Raw genomic sequence first — 22617 nt, forward strand, 5'->3', positions numbered from 1 at the left:
TAGAACAAAGTTTGACTAGCAATGGATGAGTGCCTACAGGCAGAGAACAGGTTTAGTTCCCATACAATGGTGCTCTTCTATGCAATTTGAGGTTCCCCTGAGTCTGGCTTGGAAGAAAGCTTGGGAAGGTGATGTTTTAAACTTCCACAGACTCATCTCTGTCTTAAAACCACCATCTTTCCACGTCCTCAAAAGCCCTGTATGCCAGCTTTCTCCATCCTCATTGAAGTAGTTGATGTTTTAAGCAAAACTGACAGGCTCCTCCAAATCAGTGTATATCCAGCCCATATCACTTTCACAAGTTTACATTTGTAAGTCTGTTCTGTCCCATTTATGCACTAATCTGTGATTTTTGTTTAAAAACTCTAAGTCTTGCACTTAAATCATATTTAAACACAGTCCTTAAATATATTTTCATTCACATTTCTAAACAAATTTTATCTCCAAGTATTCATTTTAAAATGAAAAACTGTGTCACAACATTAGCAGAAATGCAAAATCCTATGGACAGCTAGGCTCCAAGATGCCCATTAGCCCAGACCAGTATCAACACAGACCAGAAAAAGGCTATGCATTCATCTTCTGTTCTTATTGCAGGTAGCTTACAATGCAAGCCATGTCTACTCAGAAGTACCGTATTTTTCGCACTATAGGACGCACTTTTCCCCCTCCAAAAATGAAGGGGAAATGTGTGTGCGTCCTATGGTGCGAATGCAGGCTTTCGCTGAAGCCTGGAGAGCGAGAGGGGTCGGTGCGCACCGACCCCTCTAGCTCTCCAGGCTTCAGGAGAGCCCCACCGCCAGCCCCACAAGCTCGGGGGACAGCGGGAGAGGCGCAGCGCGCCCTTCCCGCTGTCCCCCGACTTGGCTAGAAGGCTGGCGGGGGGGGGGGGAGAGAAGCCTGCTCCTCCCTGTCGCCAGCCCCGCAAACTCGGGAGACAGCGGGAGGGGCGCAGCGCGCCCTTCCCGCTGTCCCCCGACTTGGTTAGAAGGCTGGCGACGGGGAGAAGCCTGCTCCTCCCCGTCGCCAGCCCCGCAAACTCGGGGGACAGCGGGAGAGGCGCAGCGCGCCCTTCCTGCTGTCCCCCGACTTGGCTAGAAGGCTGGCGGGGGGGGAGAAGCCTGCTCCTCCCCGTCGCCAGCCCCGCAAACTCGGGGGACAGCGGGAGAGACGCAGCGCGCCCTTCCTGCTGTCCCCCGACTTGGCTAGAAGGCTGGCGGGGGGGGGAGAAGCCTGCTCCTCCCCGTCGCCAGCCCCGCAAACTCGGGGGACAGCGGGAGAGACGCAGCGCGCCCTTCCCGCTGTCCCCCAACTTGGCTAGAAGGCTGGCGGGGGGGAGAAGCCTGCTCCTCCCCGTCGCCAGCCCCGCAAACTCGGGAGACAGCGGGAGAGGCGCAGCGCGCCCTTCCTGCTGTCCCCCGACTTGGCTAGAAGGCTGGCGGGGGGGGGAGCCTGCTCCTCCCCGTCGCCAGCCCCGCAAACTCGGGGGACAGCGGGAGAGGCGCAGCGCGCCCTTCCCGCTGTCCCCCGACTTGGCTAGAAGGCTGGCGACGGGGAGAAGCCTGCTCCTCCCCGTCGCCAGCCCCGCAAACTCGGGGGACAGTGGGAGAGGCGCAGCGCGCCCTTCCTGCTGTCCCCCGACATGGTTTGGAGGCTGGCGGAGGGCTTCCTCCTCCCCCAGCCCCGCAAGCTCCCAGAGCAATGCGAAAGCTGCGCGCAGCTTCGGCATGGCTCTGGGTCCCATTCTGGGGGAGGGGGAAGCTCGGGCTTCCCCCGCCCCAGCCCCGCGCCTGGGGGGGGGGAATAAATTTCCCCCCCTTTATTTCCCCCCCAAATCTAGGTGTGCCCTATGGACCGGTGCGTCCTATCGTGCGAAAAATACGGTAAGTACTATGGGATTCATTTGGGCTTGTTCTCAGATAAATGGGGTTAGGATAACAGTCTTAGTCTACTTTCATTTGGTGAAAAGGACAAAGGGTTCACCTATGTGGTGCCTGCAGTTTCCCATAGAGACCTTCTCTGGTTCTCACCAGATCCTTTCCCCCTGTTTGAAAGCAGCAGTCTACTGTGACCATCATAATGGAAGTGTATGAGTGCATTGTTACTTAAATAATTTCTATACCGTGTTATATTTTGAAAAATAAATCTCAAAGTCGTTTACAACTTAGCTTAAAACATCCAAATCAGCCTTTGCAGTAATACCTACATAAAACTTTACAGATAAAGGTCAAACACAAAATTCATGTTTAAAGCAGCATGATTAATAGGAAAACAAAAAATACTCTCTCAAACATGAAAGGTAAACACTGCAGGTAAAAAAATGAAACTCAAAAATGCAAGAGAACTCTGCAAAAACTCTTATTAGCAACTACGCAAAGTAACTGAAATTGAAACAGTCACCATTCCCAAATACTCCCCATGCAAAGCTCTCATGTATTCCCACCAACCCTATGGATAACACAGTTATTCCTCTGCCAACCATTTATTTCAAAGCAAGCATCTGGTCTACAAAACCCCATAGCAGTATTAAGCATAATTTACAACCAGCTCATTCACCCACCTCCATCTAGGGCAATCTAGTATAATAAAAGCAGCAACAGAACTACTCCCTCCTTAGGGCTGTTCTCTGTACCCGTTCCGTCTCTCACGCTGACTCATATTAAGCAACTTTAAAACACAGAAATATATTACAACCCAGTCTCAGTAAAAACATGATTTTTACTGAAAAATTTGATTCCAGTTACCAACCAATAATACATTGCTCCCTTTCTCCTACTGGATAATACATCCAACAGAACAAAATTAAAAGGGTGATTACGTCAGGTGATCCCAGAAACAAAGATGGAAGGATTTACCCATTTCCATTTCCTCAGTTTCTTGTTTTTCCAATCTTAAATTAGTTCTTGGCATTTGGCAGCAATTTGTGATATATTTATAATAATTTAATAATAATTGTATTATTGTATTATTTATACCCCACCCATTTAAAAAATCCTTATGAAAATTCATTGGGCTTTTTAGTGCTAATTTCATTTCACAACCATATTTTTAAGTGCAGTTTTGTACACGTTTTTGCATGCAGATTTCCACAATAAAATGCATTTTTGTATGCTGTTTTCAACAATATCTTAATTTTTATGCATTTGTATTTTTGTAAACATTGGTTGGAGAACAGCATTGGCAAAATTCTCATAAGTGCAAATTTTGAAGGAGAGCTGTGTTTTGCTCCACATATTGTTCTGGAAAGTGTGAATTTGATGGAGTTAGTTTTATAGAATCGTAGAATTATATGTTGGAAGAGATCCCAAGGGTCATCTAGGTCAACCCCCTGTAATGCAGGAATCTCAGCTGAAGCATCCATGACAGATGGCTGCCGAACTAGGGGATGGGATGCAAGTCATTTAGCTCCAGCTGTTTCCACTTGCCTGCTCCTCTGGAATCAGCAACAGGAGCTTGGCTGGCAGGACAACCAGGAACAGGGTGGGCAGAAGGATGGACTTGCCTCTATCCTGTTAAAGGATCCCTCAGCAGCTGCTGCCACAAGGGAAACTGAAATATATTTCATGCTCTTTATTTCAGCTCATGGTCATCAGTGAGTGAGTGAGTTCCCCCAAAAAAACTCTGGCTATATATGCATTATTTATACAATGGGTCCCGTGTGATTGGCTGATTCAACTCCCCTCCTGGAACCTGATTGGGCTGCTCCTGCAGGCCAATCAGGTTGCTGATTCACTTCCTCCTAGAGCTGGATTGGGTGGCTCGTGCAGACCAATCAAGTTGCTGCCTTCTAGGATCCTAGAGCAGGTCAGGGAAGTGACCAAAACAAGTTTATTCAGTTTGCTCATGTGCCCCCAAAAGTTGACTACTGCTAGTAAAGGGGTTTGAGAAGGGGCTTGAAAGAGACATCATCGTAGTTACGGCTTAGTAATCTGATATTTATATGAACAGACCTAATCCCCACTTGCCAGACAAATATGCAGAATGGAACTGAGTTTCCCTGAATGTTCTGACGCAATTCTTGGCTCAGGAAACACATCAGAATGTACTTTTAAAATGCATGTTTTGAGACAGCATATGTTTAGGAATGCATATGTTGAGGGGGTAAACCCATTTAGAAATATTAATTTAATGTGAATATCTGTATCTATCTATAGAGATATAGGTAAATGTATATGAAACAAGAACAGACATATGAGTGAACATATGTGAAAGTTATATCGATTATAAGGATCATAAACAAACTGTTTGCCTATGCCTAGTGAGATGCTAGTGAACAGAAGAAAGAGGCAGCCTGGGTTTACCAAATGAAACCACCTTGGTTATTTTAAGCTAGTAAGTGAGATAAAGTTTGGCCCTATTCACAGTCTGAGAAGAATACTTTGTTGTTTGGGGAAGAGATATTGACTGAAGACTAGTATTTGGCTGCATGCATCACTGCTACTCAACTTGTATATCGGTATATAAACAGACATAGCATTTATAATAAGTCTCATGTAGCTTCACAAGAAAGCTGATCCTATAAAAGGCTACCCTGAAACTTCCTGCAGCTTGGAGGAAGTGGATAATTCAGAGAAATGCATGCCTTGTTTTTAAAACATCTTCATGTAGGTACTTAAAGATGCAAAGGACACAGCAGTCTTTCAAGGGGCATAAGAGTAGACAGCAACCATTTGTGCTGGGCTATCTCATCTGTCCTGCCTAAGGCGCTCCAACATTTATCTCCATTTAGTGAAGATTGATTAAAGTTCTGACTTGCAGCCACTGTTCCATGTGACGTGAGACAAATCTAGGGACAAAGGGTGAGAGACCTGGATTTCCCTTCCTTAAATCTTTCTTACTTATAAGTGGTACATGCTCTGGTTATCTCCCGCTTGGACTACTGCAATGCACTCTACGTGGGGCTACCTTTGAAGGTGACCCGGAAACTACAACTAATCCAGAATGCGGCAGCTAGACTGGTGACTGGGAGCTACATTGGCTCCCAGTACGTTTCTGAGCACAATTCAAAGTGTTGGTGCTGACCTTTAAAGCCCTAAACGGCCTCGGTCCAGTATATCTGAAGGAGCGTCTCCTCCCCCATCATTCTGCCCGGACACTGAGGTCCAGCTCCGAGGGCCTTCTGGCAGTTCCCTCACTGCGAGAGGCCAAGTTACAGGGAACCAGGCAGAGGGCCTTCTCGGTAGTGGCACCCGCCCTGTGGAACGCCCTCCCATCAGATGTCAAAGCGATAAACATCTACCTGACATTCAGAAGACATCTGAAGGCAGCCCTTCAGGGAAGTTTTTAATATGTGACATTTTAGTGTATCTTTCATCTTTGTTGGAAGCCGCCCAGAGTGGCTGGGGAAACCCAGCCAGATGGGCGGGGTACGAATAATAAATTATTATTATTATTATTATTATTATCAAATGTTGCTGTGCACTCAAAAGTGCTGGGTGACGCCTATATTTTGGACCAAAAGGTCTTGGACTGACTGTGGACAGTGCAAATCCCAACTCAATAGCAGACTTTGGGCCAATAATGGTTACGTTTCAGGGTTGTAGTGAGAATGGAAACAGGAAAGTCTACTCAACTTGCCATGATGGATGCAAAGGTGCCATCAGACTCTTATTTATTACTTGTATTTTTTATTTACTGAATTTATATACCACCCTATACCTGAAGGTCTCAGGGCCGTTCACAGAACAAAATCAAAATACAAAACCACATAATATATAATAAAAATAAAAACAACAACTCAACCCCCCCAAAAAACCCCACCTACATTTTAGAAGGGCATAGGATGATAATCCAATCAACCATAAAGGTAAAGGTAAAGGTACCCCTGCCCGTATGGGCCAGTCTTGACAGACTCTAGGGTTGTGCGCTCATCTCACTCTAGAGGCCGGGAGCCAGCGCTGTCCACAGACACTTCCAGGTCACGTGGCCAGCGTGACAAAGCTGCTCTGGCGAACTGGCACCAGAGCAGCACACGGAAACGCCGTTTACCTTCCCGCTAGAAAGCGGTACCTATTTATCTACTTGCACTTAGGGGTGCTTTCGAACTGCTAGGTGGGCAGGAGCTGGGACCAAACGACGGGAGCTCACCCCGCCACGGGGATTCGAACCGCCGACCATGCGATCGGCAAGTCCTAGGCACTGAGGTTTTACCCATAGCGCCACCCGCGTCCCAATCAACCATAGGTCTGGTTAAAAAGGAACATTTTAGCCTGGCACCTAAAGGTGTGTAATGAATGCTCCAGGCGAACTCCCCTGGGGAGAGCATTCCACAGATGGGGAGCCACTGCAGAGAAGGCCCATTCTCGTGTTGTCATTCTCCAGACTTCTCAAGGAGGAGGCAAACGAAGAAGGGCCTCAGCAGATGATCTCAGGGTCCGGGTAGGTTCATATGGAGAGAGGCAGTCCTTAAGGTATTTCAGTCCTGAGCCTTTTAAGGCTTTATAAGTCAAAACCAGCACTTTTAATTGGGTCCAGAAACTAATTGGTAGCCAGCGCAGTCAGACCAGGATCGTGTAGTATGTTAAAACTCTCTTGCTCCAGTGAGCAACCTGGCCGCTGAATTTTGCACTAGCTGAAGTTTCCAAACCATCTTCAGAGGCAGTCTTACGTATAACACATTGAAGTAATTTAACCTTGAGGTTACCAGAGCATTGACAACAGTAGTTAGGCTATTCCTGTCCAGATAGGGGCATAGCTGGCCACCAGACAAAGCTGATGGAAGCCACTAAGGCCACCTGAGCCTCAAGCTACAGCAAGGATCCAGGAGTACCCCCAAGCTATGAACCTGCTCCTTCAAAGGAAGTGTGACCTCATCAAAAGCAGGCGATCTCCTATCCATCTGGTCTAGGGAACCACCCACTAACAGTGCCTCAGTCCTATCTGGGTTGAGCTTCAGTTTCTTGGCTCTCATCTAGTCCATTACTGAGGCAAGACACTGGTCCAGCACTTCCACTACCTCACCTGCAGATGTAAAGGAGAAATAGAGCTGAGCATCATCAGCATACTGCTGACAATGAACTCCAAACCTTCGGATAACCCCAGCCAGCGGTTTCATGTAGATGTTAAACAACATGGGGGATAGGATTGAGCCCTGTGGAACCCCAAGTTGAAGATCCCACAGAGTTGAAAAGCATTCCCCAAGCAGCATCCTCTGGGAACGACCATCCAAGTAGGACTAGAACCACTGCAAAGCATTGCCACCCACCCCTAGTTCGGACAGTCGCTCCAGAAGGATACCACGGTTGATGGTATCGAAAGCCACTGAGAGGTTGAGAATTAACGGGGACATGTTTCCTTGGTCTCTGTCTCTCGACAGAGGTCATCATACAGGGTGACCAAAGCAGTTTCTGTCCTCAAATGGGGCCTAAACCCTGATTGAAATGGATCCTGAAAATCAGTTCTGCCAAAAGCACCTGGATCTGGTCTGCGACCACTCACTCCAGTACCTTGGCCAGGAAAGGGAGATTAGCAAGTGGTCGGTGGTTAGTTAGATTTCTCGAATCCAGGGAAGGCTTCTTAAAGAGACTCTTAATTTCCTTAATCTCCCCACATTGGGCCAAAGATCCCTGTATTGCAGGGGGTTGGACTAGATTAGGACAATCCAACTTTTCATACCAAGTGGGCAGCAACTTGGAACCTGTGAGCCTCATACAGCCTTGCCATGTGGGGAGAGAGGAGAAAGTAAAAAATTTGACACCCCCAGACCTCTTGTGGCCTTCCCAATGCTGACTAAGTGAGGTGGCAGGCTTTGCGAAGGAGGTGCAAAGCTCTGGCAAGGTCCCAGAGCCTTCCCACCTCCTTCCCTAAATGGGCAAGTGCTAACTCTAGGTCCCTTTCAGAGCCCTCACGCCTCTCTCCCAAAGCCCAGCACCTCCTTACCCAGCTTTGGGAAGGCAATGTGAGGGCTCCAGGGGCGCAGCATCACGTGTTGTTGAGGGCTGTCAAAAAAGGCCTTGGGGGCCACATGTTGGATCGCCCTGGACTAGATGATCCCTGTGGTCCCTTCCAACTCTTTAATTCTATGATTCTATACCCTTTATATCAGGGGCAGGCAACCTAAAGCCCGGGGGCCGGATGCGGCCCAATCGCCTTCTAAATCTGGCCCATGGAAGGTCTGGGAATCAGCGTTACATGAGTAGAATGTGTCCTTTTATCTAAAAAACAAGGAAATAAATAATAAGAACTTTATCATTTAGTGTGGTCAAGAGAGCAGTCTCACTGTAGTTTTTTTTCCATGCCTGCTAAAAACCTTCTTGTTTAGATAAGCCTAGATGCTTAGAAAATTAAACTTTACTATGTTTCAAAAGTATGGTTGTGTTTTTTTCTTTATTTTCCTGTTTTATCTTTTTGTAAACCGCTTTGAGATTTTTATATTTTATTACAATCAAGTAGTGTAAATATCTTATTAAATAAATAAGAAAATAGTTGCAAAAATGACATATATTTTCAAGAGCTTCTCAGCATCATTAACGTTTGAAAAAGGTAAAGCCAGTATTTAATAAACATATTTTTCTCTTACAGTTTATGCTTTAGATGTAAAGTATTCAAGATAATGGGAGGGAAAAATATAAACAAATGTGTCAATAAAATATGGTATGTGTTCAACATTATGTCAGAAGTTTTTAGAAAGCTTGCTGGAGCTGTTGACACAAAGCAATTGGGCAGGCAGGATTTCAGTCACTTGAGAAGATAGGATTAGAATCAAGGATTAGAATCCAGAATAACCTTGATAGATTGAAGAATTGCCTGGAAGCAATAATATAGGATTTATCAAAGACAGATGTAAAGTGTGTGAAATAGTGTCATTTGCTGGGTGTCATTCACATGCTGGTGATAGTGAGCACTGAAACCCCTGGTGGCTGCCTGCAAGGGTTACCATCGTAGGGGTATTAAATAGCAAGGGGGGCAGAATAGAGCCCCACAGCACAATTTCCAAGGGCTCTCCAAGGGAAGTCATCTCCCATTCCTTCAGACAGAAGCAGAACTACATAATGCCTCCAGCTCCCAACCCACATGATGGGGATCATGGCTAAAAGAGGTGAAAGAGAATAAACAACACTGGATCCCCTGGTCCACCTTCGGATACAGATCATCCAGCAGAGTCCAAAACCAGGGCTAAAGCAGCTTGAAATGATTCAAGAGGAGAGTCACTTGAAGATGGTTAGACAGACACAGGCCTCCCTATGTGATGTTCTCTCAAGCTCCCAGAGTACCTTAGTTCCTGCTGCCATTTCCTGTGGTAGGACAGGCAGGGTTTGGCAGCAGGGAGGAGGGATGCACATCATAATTATCAGGACATTTTGGTTCCAGGGAAAGGGGGAACAGTGATACAGGTTCTTGGGCCTGAAGATCATCTCACCAGCACTGATTTTTGCTTCTCCTGGGACTACAAGCATCCTGATTATTATGGTGAGCATGTCTCCAGAGCACATAAAAGATCTGACACCAAGAGCAGAGTCTAAAGGGCATTTGTCACTAAATGTCATACTGCCAGAAGCATAAGGAGCTTAAACAAAGGGAACTCAAAGAACTCAAAGACACCAATGAATCCTCTATTTTTAAAGAACACCAAAAAAACAGAAATGGGATCATGAGCTTTGGGGAGGGAATAACCATGATTCAACTTTGTTCCAGCCCCAGAGAAGTTACTGTGCACAGATCACAGTACTAATTTTTGTTCTGAGCATCTTTAGCAAGAAAATATCAAATGAATGACCCAAACCTTCTGTAGGTTGCAGGGCTAAATGAGAAAAAAGAGCTAAGGGGAAAATGACTTTCCTTATTTCTGTGAGTGTCAAAAAGTCTCTTGCATTTTCAGTTAATTTAAGTGGTTGAAGACATCCATGTGTTGTTGTTTTTTGGTGCTGTTCTTCTTATTTTCCCTCATTATCTGTCCCACATTGTAATTTAATCCAGCTGGTCATGGAAGCCCCTGTGATTCCATTGACATTACAGCGCCATGATATTACAGAAACAGAAATAAGACCACACCACAACCAGATTAAAGCACAGTGCAAACAAATGAAGCTTAAAAACTAGAATCAACACAAATGTCCCCATATATATATATATGCATTAAATGTGCTGATTGCTAAGGGAATATCAAAATTTATAGACTATTCAATGTGGCCAGATTCAAATTTCCAGCAGGTGAGCTCTAGATGATAGTTGCAGAGGTGTTTTTGCCAAAAGATGCTATTGCAACAGGAGTCTGTTGATTTAAATTGAGCAAAAGTGGTAATTTTTTGAGATATTTTTGTGGCTCCTCAGCTGACTGTATGAGGCCAACAGGCATAGATTTTAAAAAAGAAGTTTCTGGCACCCAGTGAGCCAGAGACAACTGGTTATTATCCCAGGTAAATTGCTCAAATCACTGAATAGTATGCTCACTCCAGTCAGATGGAAAGTGAATTCACATTTGTGTGGAATTATACTGTGAGCCAGTGCAACTGAAAGATTAGACATCAAAATTTTCCAGGTAGTGTTTAAAAATCTCTCTTCGTCCCTCCTTACCCAGCTGGCATAAGGAAGTATTCCTTGAGTGAAATTAATGTCTAACATCTGCATGAAGCAGTCACTGTAGCCCTTTGTAATATGCACATGAAGAAACCATTGTAGTAATCATATTTTAAACACAGGAGGAGGAGGTCAAGCGGCAAAGGAAGCTTAATATGAAACCACCTCCTCCTGCTTGGTACCATAAGATTGCTAGCGAATGGGGAATATGCATGATTTGGCTGTGATGGTTTTTTGCTGGTTTTTTAAAGTTAATTTATGGTTTGTATATGTACCTTGTTTTCATCATGCACATTCCCCCAAGGGGCTATTAACATGTTCAAAACAAATACAATTTTAAAAATTAAAACAACAATAAAACCAGAGAGCAGGGGATAGAAATAGTTCTTAACACAAAAGCTGACAGAAAAGGGGGGGGGTGGATTGCTGTGCAGCAGATCTGGCTGATCTCTCTCAGCATGGAATTCCACCCACCCATTGCATTGTGCTCAGGATAAACATCTCTTGATATTGGCAAAGGTTTCCAGTGTGGGACTAGCGGTACAAGAGCACATTACCTGGCTCTGTGTGCACAAATGAGAGCAGTGGAGAGGTTTCAGGTGTGCTCCACTGCCATTGAGAGATGCCAGTTCTGTGGGAGAAATTGAGGTCGTTGGCTCACTCACATGTTGTGTTAGGCACACATAGGGGTGGGCAAATCCGTCAATAGTAGTTTCTCTCAGCTTCAGTCTTAAATTCAGTTCTTCACATTCCTACATCAGTATGTGATTTTTTTTTAAATAGTTTTAAATTCCCCCTGAAAATTAGGTGTGAATTGCTCCTGTAAACATGTTTGTATGCTATTTTGCCCAATATAACATTTTCTACAAAGCTATTTCCCCTAAAATATTGCATTCTTAAATATTATTTCCACCAAGACATGCATTTTTAATGGAAACTTTACCCCTACGTGTGTGTTTCTGTATACCTTACTTGTCTGCAGAATTGCATTGCAAAATTCAGGGTACAGGTTTGGGTGTGCTTCAGTTTTCATGTTCTTTTGAAAAGAGTGACTTGGGTGGGTTCCCCATGAAATGCAAAATAAGTTGGATTTCTCCCCCGTCCCTCATCACACCTGGGATTGTACCATGCTCAAGGAGCCCCCACACTGCTACGTGCATGCTTGGAAAGCACCCCAGAATCTTAAGGTACAGGAATGGGGAAAGGTAGAGGAAATCCTTTGTACACAATCTAGCTCACCAATGAGGTGTGAGTGAGTGTACAATGGCAGGGTGCATTGGTTCCATTGTGGGAAATTAACTGGGGAAGGGGCATAGTTCAATGCCTGTGGAAGTCTGGTTTGGTATAAGGCTGCTTCATAGCTTCGTTTCTGTGTGTGTGTGTGTGTGTGTGTGTGTGTGTGTGTGTGTGCTGCTTTTGATGGCTTTTTAAATAAGCGATTTATTATTTCTGCTGTTGACTGCATGGGTCATCACACACTTACATGAAAGGTGAGAATTTAAAAGGAAAACAATTTCAGTTATTGTTGAAAATGAGAGAGAAACAACCCACAGTGCATCCGTACCTCTGTTGGCAATGTACTCTGCTCTAGAGAAGTTGACACCATAATTAATTATATCCATTTGTTTAGTAGAAGTAAAATTCAATCTTGGCTTTCCTGTGAGCTCAGAGTTGATCCCATTTGTAAAACTACATAGCTCACCTTAATAATACTCGAACACCAGAAGTGTACCATGAGATTAGGAACCGATTCTATACTGTGTGAGTGTCTTGACACATTAACTAATTCTCTGTGTCCCTGAACAGAAGAGTGGTTTTAAAATATGAATATTTGACCTGCATACCACCCTCTCTGATCCAAAATTAAGGGTGTAGGAAAGGGAGATAAAATACTGCTGTAGAAATAAAAGGGCTTCATGCTGTTAATTTGGTGGCCTAATCTGGATTTCAGTTTGTGCTTTTGTAAACCATTGGGTCAGTGATAAATGAAGTAGACTCTCTGGGGGGGGGGAGTGGGAAGTGGGGGGGGGGGAGGAGATCTCAGGGCCTCACTGCCAGGCAGTCTCAACATCTGCATGCTGAGCTGTGTCAAGAAGTTCCCTTTTTCATACTAATATACATGCATAGAGTTCCATATTGTGAGGGATGACTCTGGATAGACGAGTGTGGACCACTGTATTAGTAGACCTCCTTCTCTTGTACTTTGAACATGGAGGAGCATGTCAGTAGCGTATGGGGGGGGAGAGACATGCCACATTCAGCTCTGCTATACCCTTATGGGGCATCTAACTCCTATTTTGAAGATGCTATGGTAAACCCTGCCTCCTGGTAATTACATACGGTGATCATTGTCCCTTCTTACACAATGTAAGTTACATCGTGTACTTTTAATGCAAAAATATTTTTGTGTCCGGTTTACTGAGTGTCTTCTGGCAAAATGTTTTTCCAATCCCCTATGCAATTAAATTGAAGCATTTGGGCTTAAGTTGATCAATGCGTTGGCTTAAGGGAGGATGGTTTCAGACAACAGTTTGATAGTGGTGTTATAAATTCACCTGTAAGATTTATATACTGCTTACTTTTGAAAGAAATATCCAAATGGTGCGCATAAAATATAATTGGGTGTGGAGGGGGAATCAATGTAAATTCATAAAGCACAGCAAGCCAATAAAATGTTTTAAAAGCTGAATAAACTTTATATCACAGATAAAAGTGAGCTGTGCACAGAAATAACAAGAAAAGTTTACGTATTAGGAATCAGAGTCCAGATAGTTTGCTGGTAGTGGATGTTCAGAAGGAAGTCCTTGGAAATTCATAATGTTTGGCTTCATTTATTCTCAAGGAAGTGGCCTGCTATGTACTCTGCTACCTGGTTGCTTAGGGCTTAAAATAAATGTCAGCAACAAATAAACCTAATAAACCTATCAACAACATATGAACATAACACATCTAAACAATATTATGCTGGGTTTCTATGCACCATTGCATGTGAAATGAACATATAAAACCACCATAAGTTGTAGATATCCAGTCAAGGCATGCAGAACTTATGGTCCACCAGCTGGTCAGAATCCACCATTGATTAATTGTGGCCCAACAGGTGCTTGATTGTCACCTTTTGATTGTCACCCTGGCAGGCAGCTAGACCAAGAAGTTTACCCAATCTGTGATGGGCTGTTATAAATCACATTCCAACTTTAGATCAGATCAGCTTGTGAGCAGACCTGCCATTCGTGCCTGATTGGCTTGTGAAGTCACAAGTTGCTCATATCTCATTTTTAATACAATACAATTATTGCCTAGGCTTCTTTGAAGTGGATCAGATAAATCACAGGCTTGCTATTTTATCTGATGCATTAAAACCCCCTCAGTTTAAGACATTTTATCTCTCTTGGTTAGCTGGCATGTTTAAAGGAGCATATTGAATCAGACTACTCACCCAAATTAAGAGGCAAAACATACTTTTTATTTTAACCTGTCTCATTAACTAGGAGTAGCATTTCACATAAAAGCATTTCCACTTAAATGAAGAGGATCAGAGAAATATCAGCTCAACCCCAAGTAAGTCTGTTTGTATCAGTAAACAGGGTTGTATCCAGACCTAGTCATGTTTTGAGTAAACCTACTGAAATCCATGTGACTTAAGCTGCTCATGTTTAAATTAGGTCCCATTGATTTCATTTGGTCTGTTCTATGCAGGGGTAAGTCTGGACCCACAGATTTAAAATGTTAGATGCTCAGTTTCAATAATTCAGGCTGCTTTTCTACAGCAAGTTTGCCAAACTGGATCATGTGATTGTCTGGGTCACTGCTGGTCTTACCATCAAGCAGTCTGGCTTAGACAGCTAATTCCACTGGGGATACAATTTTCCCTTCCTCTACCTGTTTCTCTGTGTGTCGTTTTAAAAAGGAAAAACAAACGAACAAACTTGAGCTCCAGCCCCTCGTGTGTTTGATTTTTGCTTCAGGTGAGACAATATGTACAGCTTGCACTGTCATGGGAACAGGTGTAGAGCTGTTGTAGTACAGTAGCTACCAGTGTGAGCTGTGAGGCAAGAAGTCCCAAATCTCACTGCAGTTATGAACTGTCTGGGTGGCATGAGGGAAGCTGTGATTCTCTCATCCTGAGCCCCTGAACCACAAAGGGGAATAATAATACTGACCATGTAAGACTAATTATGCAGTAGTTTCAGGGATTATTGAGATGATACATGCAAAGTGCCTTGTGAACATTAAGAAAAAATGCATCCGTTTTAAGTCTCGCATGAGGCGTGAGAGCAAGCCAAAAGATGTTGCTAATGCCTGTTCTTTGTTCAGAACCGTGAAGCTGACTGAAAATATGCGGATAAGAAGGGCAGTGAAGTAGTTGTGATGTGTACCTGCTTTATAACAGCGATGAAACATATTAACATTTTACTTCTTGGGTTTTATATCCTGCCTATAATAACTAACATTGAAAAGTAAAGGCAATGTCATTTTCAAAAGCAAGGGCTATGACCACACTGCATTCTGGGTGGCTGTTTGGGCTTCGCTACTTGGGAGCATGTGGGGGTTCTGTTGAACTCCATGTGCATGAGGAGCAGACTGAAGAATGACTTCTCAAAGACTCAGGTGTATTGCTGGGCAAACTCCCTTCAGTTGTGTTCAGAGCTGGACCTGCAGTTCTGACAGCTCTGTTTAGGTTGGCAAACTTACCAGTGCTGTCAGAGAAGGGCAGGAATTGCACAGTTCCTTTGACCAAAGGATCCAGAGCTTTCTGGGCTAAACTCACAATTACACACAAAAATCTCCCTTTTGGTTGTAGCAGTTTTCAGAGAGGTTAGGGCTCATCCACAGTTCGGTGCTTCCCTGGTCCATGTCCAAGGGCTTTTCTTTTTCTGCCTCACTGCTTTCCCCAGGGAAAAACTTCTTTAATGCTGAATCAGAACAAATGGCAATTTGGCAATTCTTCCACAGATTGAGGTTTTCAAGGGGGAGGCACTTGTGAGGCGGAGGAAATGCTCACACACAGCACTTCAAAGCATGGACCTGTGTCCTGAAATGTGGCACAAAAGGAAGTCAGGATGAGCTCTTAGCCTGTGGCAGCAAAAACCACAAAGGGAATTGTGGCAACACAAAGACTAACTATTTTATTACGACATAAGCTTCCATCGACCGGTGTTTACTTCATCAGATGCATGAAGTGTTGTCCTGAGTTACAGGTTGATATGCGCGTGGTTTTGTGGTGGGGTGGGAAGGAGGGCTATGGACAATGAAGCCATATGCTCAAAGGTGAGGCACAGGGGCAGCGTGGTGAGAGCATTTCCACAGTAGCCTTATGGGTTCTCCTATTCATTGGGTTCTCATATGTAGCACAGAGTAGGGTCTTATCACAACATGCGGGAACTCCTGCCCCAAGAAGTTTGTAGGGGATCCCTTACTCTTAATGTGAGGTGATGTCTCCTCATCCTGTATTAATGAAATGCATAGAGAAGTTAACAGGTTTTAATGAGAAATTGATTTGCACTGATTAGATACACATAACGATGTTTATCCAAATTTAAAAACTAAAGAAGCAGATGAGGCCTATAATGTGAAAATAGCTGGAATCCCCATACTTTTAAAATATATTGCCTTTTCTTTTGTTTTGTTATTAAGACTATAAATACCAGCGCCATCTCACTGTGCAAAATCAGAATGGAAATCACTAATTTAATAATTGTAAACTGTGCGCTCAACTCAGTTGATTAATTTGCTCTGTTGTGGGAGTCTTATTTTGTTTTTAATTTTAAATGTTCATGTATTTTATCTTCAGCTAAATATTATTATAAATTCTGACACAAGAGCAATTTGCATAACAATTGGTCACAAGGAGTAATTCATTAATATGCAACTAAGTGCTAATCTGCGCAGTGCCTGGAGCTATTGTAAACTTCATTTTGCTTTTAGATGGAAATTTGTTACAGTGCAAATATAACTATGTATAATTGTATTAATCAGTCCCAAAGAGTATTTGAGCTAAACATCTATAAAATTCCTTTCTTTCTGGCCTGTAGCCTCACCTGAGTTGTCCAGTATCAAAGGATTTAGTGCTGCCTTTAATCATACATTCAATATTCTTGTAATCACTTTCTCTTTGTGGAGTAAGAAGATCCGGGGGAATCTTGAGATTATTCTTTGATTCTAAACATACTTGCTTGGAAGTTCCATTGGGATAAACAGGATCACACTTCCAAGTGAATCTGGTTACACTGAGAAAGTAGACAGGGAACACTATTAGAAACTGAAGGGGGCTCTCTTCATTAAATCTAGCTAGCATCATCCAGCCTCCAGGCTTGAGGTATGCCACCCCTGCTGCAGCGATTTGGGCTGGCTTGATCCAGCAGAGGGGCTTCAGTGGGTCACTCATAGGAGTGTGTGGTCACTTGAAGGAAGTGTGCCACTTCCTCATTCTAGCCTAAGGAAGAAACTTCAGGAACGTCAGCACACCAGCTAAGGAAAACTCCTCGCACCAGGGTATGGGGTTCTAATTTCAAATAAGAGGAGATTTTTTTACAGGTGTGCTTTACTATATAGGGATGAGAAAAGCTGCATGTCATGAAATTCCCTCTGCTGCACAATTTGTCAACAAGTGGTGGGTCATATGGGTGTCTTCAATTCAATGTTGGTCACACTAGGAGTCACATTATGATATTCTTTTGGGAAGGGGTGGCTGACAGGATTAGCAAGAGAAAAAGCACGTACACACACATGGGGACCAGATGTAAAAAAGATCAGAACTGCAGTAGAATTTTATAACTTGTTCTCAACCCTGCATGCAGAATTGGCCATGCCAAAATTCCCAGTTATGTAAAAAAAAATAAAAAATGAGGTTTTGTTCAGGAGCCAAGTGTTTTATTTGCCACCCACAGGTCACCTTGGTTCTCGGAGAGAAAGAGGAATGGGGTATACAACTGGAGGGGATCAGGAGTGGGTTCTGTGATGTCATCTTGGGTTAAAGTGAGCCCTGCATCTGGAAAAGGTCCAGGAGCTGCGTCCTTTTGCAAAGGTGCCTCTTGGAACCCCAGTGTCTGAAAACCAGACCTTACAGTCTCACAGATTGTCTTGAACTGTGCGTGGCTGAGAGACGTTGCTTTAGCAAAGCTGCTTGATGGCAGGTCTGTCAGCTAATAGGAATCAAAACCCAATGGTTGAAAATGTCAGGCTGTCAGGCTCCCCGCTACAACGCCATGCTGGGCAATTTGAACGCACCAGAGCAGAGGCTTCACTTTATTTCAAGTCAGAAGTGTTTGGAGTGGCAGCGTTATTAAATGAAGGGTTGGTCCTGATTATTTCCTTTCCACAAAAGGAGCCTCCTGTTATTAGGTGGATGGGAGACAAGTGGCGGTGGGGGTGGGTGGGTGGAGAGGAGATTAAGAAGCAGCTAGAAATACTACATGGTTGCGTTGTTCATCCTACAACACTACCAAGCAACTATTTGGGAAGTCAGCAAACAGCGAGGCCTGCAGTTCCCAGCAAGCCCTCCTGAAAGATTACTACCTGCTGAGGAAAGGCAATGCTTGCTTCACCATAGGTGGACATGGTTGAAGTAGGTCAGATGCCCACAGGTGGCCTCGAAAGCTGCAGAGTTTGTTAATACCTGCATGCTGCTAATGTGTTGTTTTTCAAAGCGCCTCCAGCCACGAACTCCCTTTAGCTTGACAACCATCTGTCATTTAGCAAAAGGCTTCTTGTTTACCCTGTGCTGACCAGTCTTCATAAGCCATTCAGTTGATAAACAATTGCCTGAAACCTTTGGCTGAGAATAGCACCTACAGGAACAACACAGCAAAAGCAGAAAGGAAATAAAAATTTTAGACGTAGCAATAAGGGTTTTGCAGCATGGGCCTTCTCTTCAACTAGAAACAAACTTTGAAAAGGTCACATGTCCCAGTGGACCTTTAGATTTTCCTTTAATTGGTGTTTGCAGAGAGATTTTAAAGGAGAACCTATTGTTAGTCATGTATGTGATTAGCGCCAGCCCAAAACATTTTGATTCCATGTGCAGAAGCTGAGTGTACTGGCAGATCTTACTTCAACCCTGGTGATAGGGCAGTACCCTCCACTGCACCCAAGGACAGCAGGCTAACTTAAGGGAATGTAGGTCATTGCACAAAGACTCACAGCTCTGTCCTCCTGCTGCCTGACACAGCTGCCTTTCTTTACCCAATGGTATGGCTGGTTCTGTCCGCAATTGGATTTTAGCAGCCCTATCAGTTTGCATGTTGTTTCACGCAGAAATAAATCCCACATGCCTCCACTGGATTTACTTACAAGAGATTGTAGTAAGTCCTCAGAGATCGATTGAGCATGAAATGGTTTGTTTATGGTGCATGTTTGTAGAAGGCAGGGCTGTAGCTCAGTGCTGGAGGATGTGGTTTGCAGGCAGAAGGTCCCAGGTCCAATTCCTAACACCTCCAGGTAGGGTTGGGAAGAAGAATTCCAGCCTGAAACCCTGGAGAGCTACTGCCTTAGATGGACCAATGGCCTGGCTCAGTATAAGGCAACTTTTTATATTCCTGCCTCTGTGCTGCAGCACTGAATGCGTTTGCATGCAATTTCACATGAACTATTACCATGCTCTGAGTGTATACCTTAATATATTTAAGTGGTGATGCAAGAAACTGATTAGCAAATATCTGCATCATATGAGGATGTTTCATAACTTTGATTGGTTGCATTTGCCTGATTGGTGTTCTGGACTCGCTTGGGAAGTTGTGGACTCTCCTTCACTGGAGTTTTTTTGCCACCTGTCATGGTGGCTTTAGTTGAGATTTGTGCATTGGACTGACACCCCCCCCCAGGTCCCTTCCAACTCTGCAATTCTATTATTCTAAGACCAGCTGGCGAACTGTGCATTCTCTGCAGATACATCCTGAACAGCAGCTAGTTCCTGTTCTGTTTGTTAGACCTGTATCACAAGTGTGTTATTAGCAGGTGATGCCGTGGAAAGCTGCACATGCTGGTTTCTGCATATCACATTGTTAAAGCTACAAGAGCAGGTCAGGCCATTTGCTTCCCCCTCCGCCCCAGTCAGTTGGCAACCTTACTCCATGTATGTTCTGTGGCAGAAGCATGATGTGTGAAACGGTGGTGCCTGTCCGTAGGAGAGCTGGTCTGGCTGTGTGGGATGGCAGCCAGAGCCAATTAGTCTAAAACAAGCAAGCTGATTAGGAGTTTCAGTGAAAATGAGAAAAAGAAACAGGGAATTTAAAAGGTTGTTCCTTCAGAGTAACCAGAAACCACACAAGGAGCGGAGAATGGAAAAGAAGTAAATTTCTGAAGAAAGAATGATTGACGTTGTGAATGAAGACATCTAGGTACGGTTTTCATAAAAATAGCGATAGTGATAGACACAATCTATTCTCCTCGATCACTAGAATATTTGTATTGAGATGGGGTTTTAATGTTTATCGCCCTTTTCAGCAGTCATGTGCTCTGTTAATTAGGCCAGTATCAAAAGTGCATGTTAGAACAGCCATCCGTTGATTAGCAGGCTTATTTACTGTTTCCCCGGAGTGGCAGGTAGAGCAATTCTGTGCATGCTTACTCAAATAAAACATCCCACTTTGTTTAACAGGGCTTATGCTCTCTCTCTAGTAGGCACACAGTATTTAGGTTTGCAGCATTGGACACAGTTTAGATACAACATAACTAATTTAAACATTTTGTTGCTGAACAGGAAAATTTGGTATTGTGCAAAGCACTTCATCTTTGATTAAACACAGCTTGGTATGTTCGCTTTTGCTCATACCACCCCCACCAAAATAAGATGGAGTTAATGGTAACCAGTGTGTGTGTGTGAACAGATGGATTTAGACATACATGCCTCTCCAGCTTGCAGTTAAATGCACATTCACAAGCATGAGCATGGCTGTTCTTGGAGCATCCCTGGCCAGAAACCAGGTTTATTAATGTCATGGTTTGTGTTTGTGTGTGTGTGTTGTTGGCATTTGGGAATTTGGGGGGGGTGTTTCCCAAATACAGTTTCAGTAGTAGCCAGCTGGGCATGGTGAGTTGGTGCAGTGATATGCTTACCTGACTTCCCACTACAGTGGTTGCTGCTGGTGACCTGGAAAAGGAGGGACAAGGCTGCAGGGAGATCAGTGCAGTGTGGACGCAGCAGCAGAGTGAATATGAATTAATATTACTGTATTATTATTCCTGGTATTGTTTACCTTCCCTTCACCCTAAAGGTCCCAGGTTGTTTTACAGCATTAAAACACAACATTTCAACAGACCCTCACCATTTTGCCCCAGGCCCTCTTGGTTACCAGCAGCGACCAACCACTGCATTGGAAACAGCACAGGGGTGCAAAGCAATTGCTTTAGTTTAGTTTCACTTTCCTCTCTGTTTCTTAGCAATTGTTGCCTTAGCTCCAGGCCCCGTACTACTGAGTGAAGGTGGAATTGTTTCAATTACCAATTTGGGTCTTTGTACCAGTTCACGTAGTTCCACAGCTATAAATAGCAGCACGGAGAATGGGTAGTAGTATGAACCAGGCTGTACACACAGGGTAATCCTTGCCATGATTCAGGTTGTGCTGTTTTCAGCAGCTGTGATCAGAGATGACTGCTGAAATCCCATGAGTACAGCTGTCCTCCTACTAGCTTTTCTCCACGCAGCTGTGAACCCACATACATAATTACATGGAATCTGACAATATGAATGAGCCTTTGGTTTGCATTAAAGCTGGGGATTGATTTGTCCTCTCATGCCTCTAGAAGGCCACATGTTGATCTATAAATTGCTTGCTATCAAGCAGCAACTTCCCCCTGCATTAGAAATTGCCAAAAAGTTCTAGCTAATAAGGTTTCCAGCCACCTATAGTGGCCCATCTTAATTCATTGCCACTAATTGTAGAGAATATAGTTATGGCTGCAGGTATTATTTCTGCAGTAGGGGGACAACTGCATTGGTGTTACCTTTCTGTTCACTGACACCTCTGACAAAAATACATTTTCAGCTTCCCCCAGTCAAAAACAGCAGATATACTCTAATGGCACATCATACAAGCTGACTTGGCAGAGATATTGGGATATCCTTCCATGCCCATTCAAATTGGGAGTGAATTGGGCCAGGGGGGAAATTGCTGGCTAAGTGCAGCTGGGAGTTCTGCTCAACCATGTAGCCTTAACTAACAAGATGCCCTCATATAGGCACTAGTAATTTCAGAGTAATAGGAAAATGCTACATTAACTTGCCTTTGCAAAAATACCTATAAACACGCTAGGGATTTTGTGGTGGTGATTAAAGAAGTTACAATGCAATCTGCCTTAATGTCACGAGAGGTGGCCAGGCCTGCTATTACTTTGATTCCCCCTAGCATGGGGGGTTGATGCAGGCAGAAGGACTTTAGAAAGGAAACAAACACTAGCAAGAGGCTAGAAAGAAAGCAATGGCTTGTCTAGTCAGTGGGTGAAGAGAGAATGTTGGTAATGATAGTGGGTCTGGGACCAAGGTTATGTTTCCGGGAGGCTGAAATTCATTTCCTGATTTAACTTAGCTAGTTCAATCCTTTGGTTGTAAGCTTTTAGTCTTCCTTTATAGGTTTAATGACAGCAAAAGCCAGCAAAAATACTGGACAGCAGCCTTCACCTCTTGTAGGAAAACAAAGCATTTTGCATTTGGAGGTGTTCCAGAGAAGCTCCTGCATAAGACTGTGTGTAGAACGTATACATCAGTTTACCATCCACTGTCTGTCTGTGACGTATTTTAAGTCCAGTCCCTTGGGCAACTTTGAAGGTTGGGTTTACAAATGTTTTTGAAATGTGATTGATAACTGGCTTGGAAAGCTTTCATTTGAGAGTTGGAGGTAAGTAGGCTAGCAGCTGTGGATTTTCATCTCGTTTCTAAGGGGCATTGGGGACTATAAAGCAGACACACACTGCAGCCGCAGGGCCATCTGAACTACTGCTCTCCAGGAGGTACAGATGCCCTGGCATGCATCTCCCTCTCCCCTCCTCCTCTGCCGTATGCCAGGCTGATACTGGTTTCTTCTCATAGAGACAAAACCAGACAAATAGGAAACACACAACAGCTCTCAACAGTGACAGTGGCCCAAAACTCAAATCCCATAGCTC

At 44.0% G+C, this 22617-nt stretch overlaps 1 protein-coding gene across 9 annotated transcripts in view; it reads left to right on the forward strand.

Moving 5' to 3' along the window:
• PCDH9 (protocadherin 9) overlaps positions 1-22617 on the forward strand; it is a 753026-nt gene that overhangs the window by 379459 nt on the left and 350950 nt on the right. The gene's annotated exons all lie outside the window — the stretch shown is intronic.

This window comes from Podarcis raffonei, chromosome 4 (genome assembly GCF_027172205.1).
Source record: "Podarcis raffonei isolate rPodRaf1 chromosome 4, rPodRaf1.pri, whole genome shotgun sequence".
NCBI lineage: Eukaryota > Metazoa > Chordata > Lepidosauria > Squamata > Lacertidae > Podarcis > Podarcis raffonei.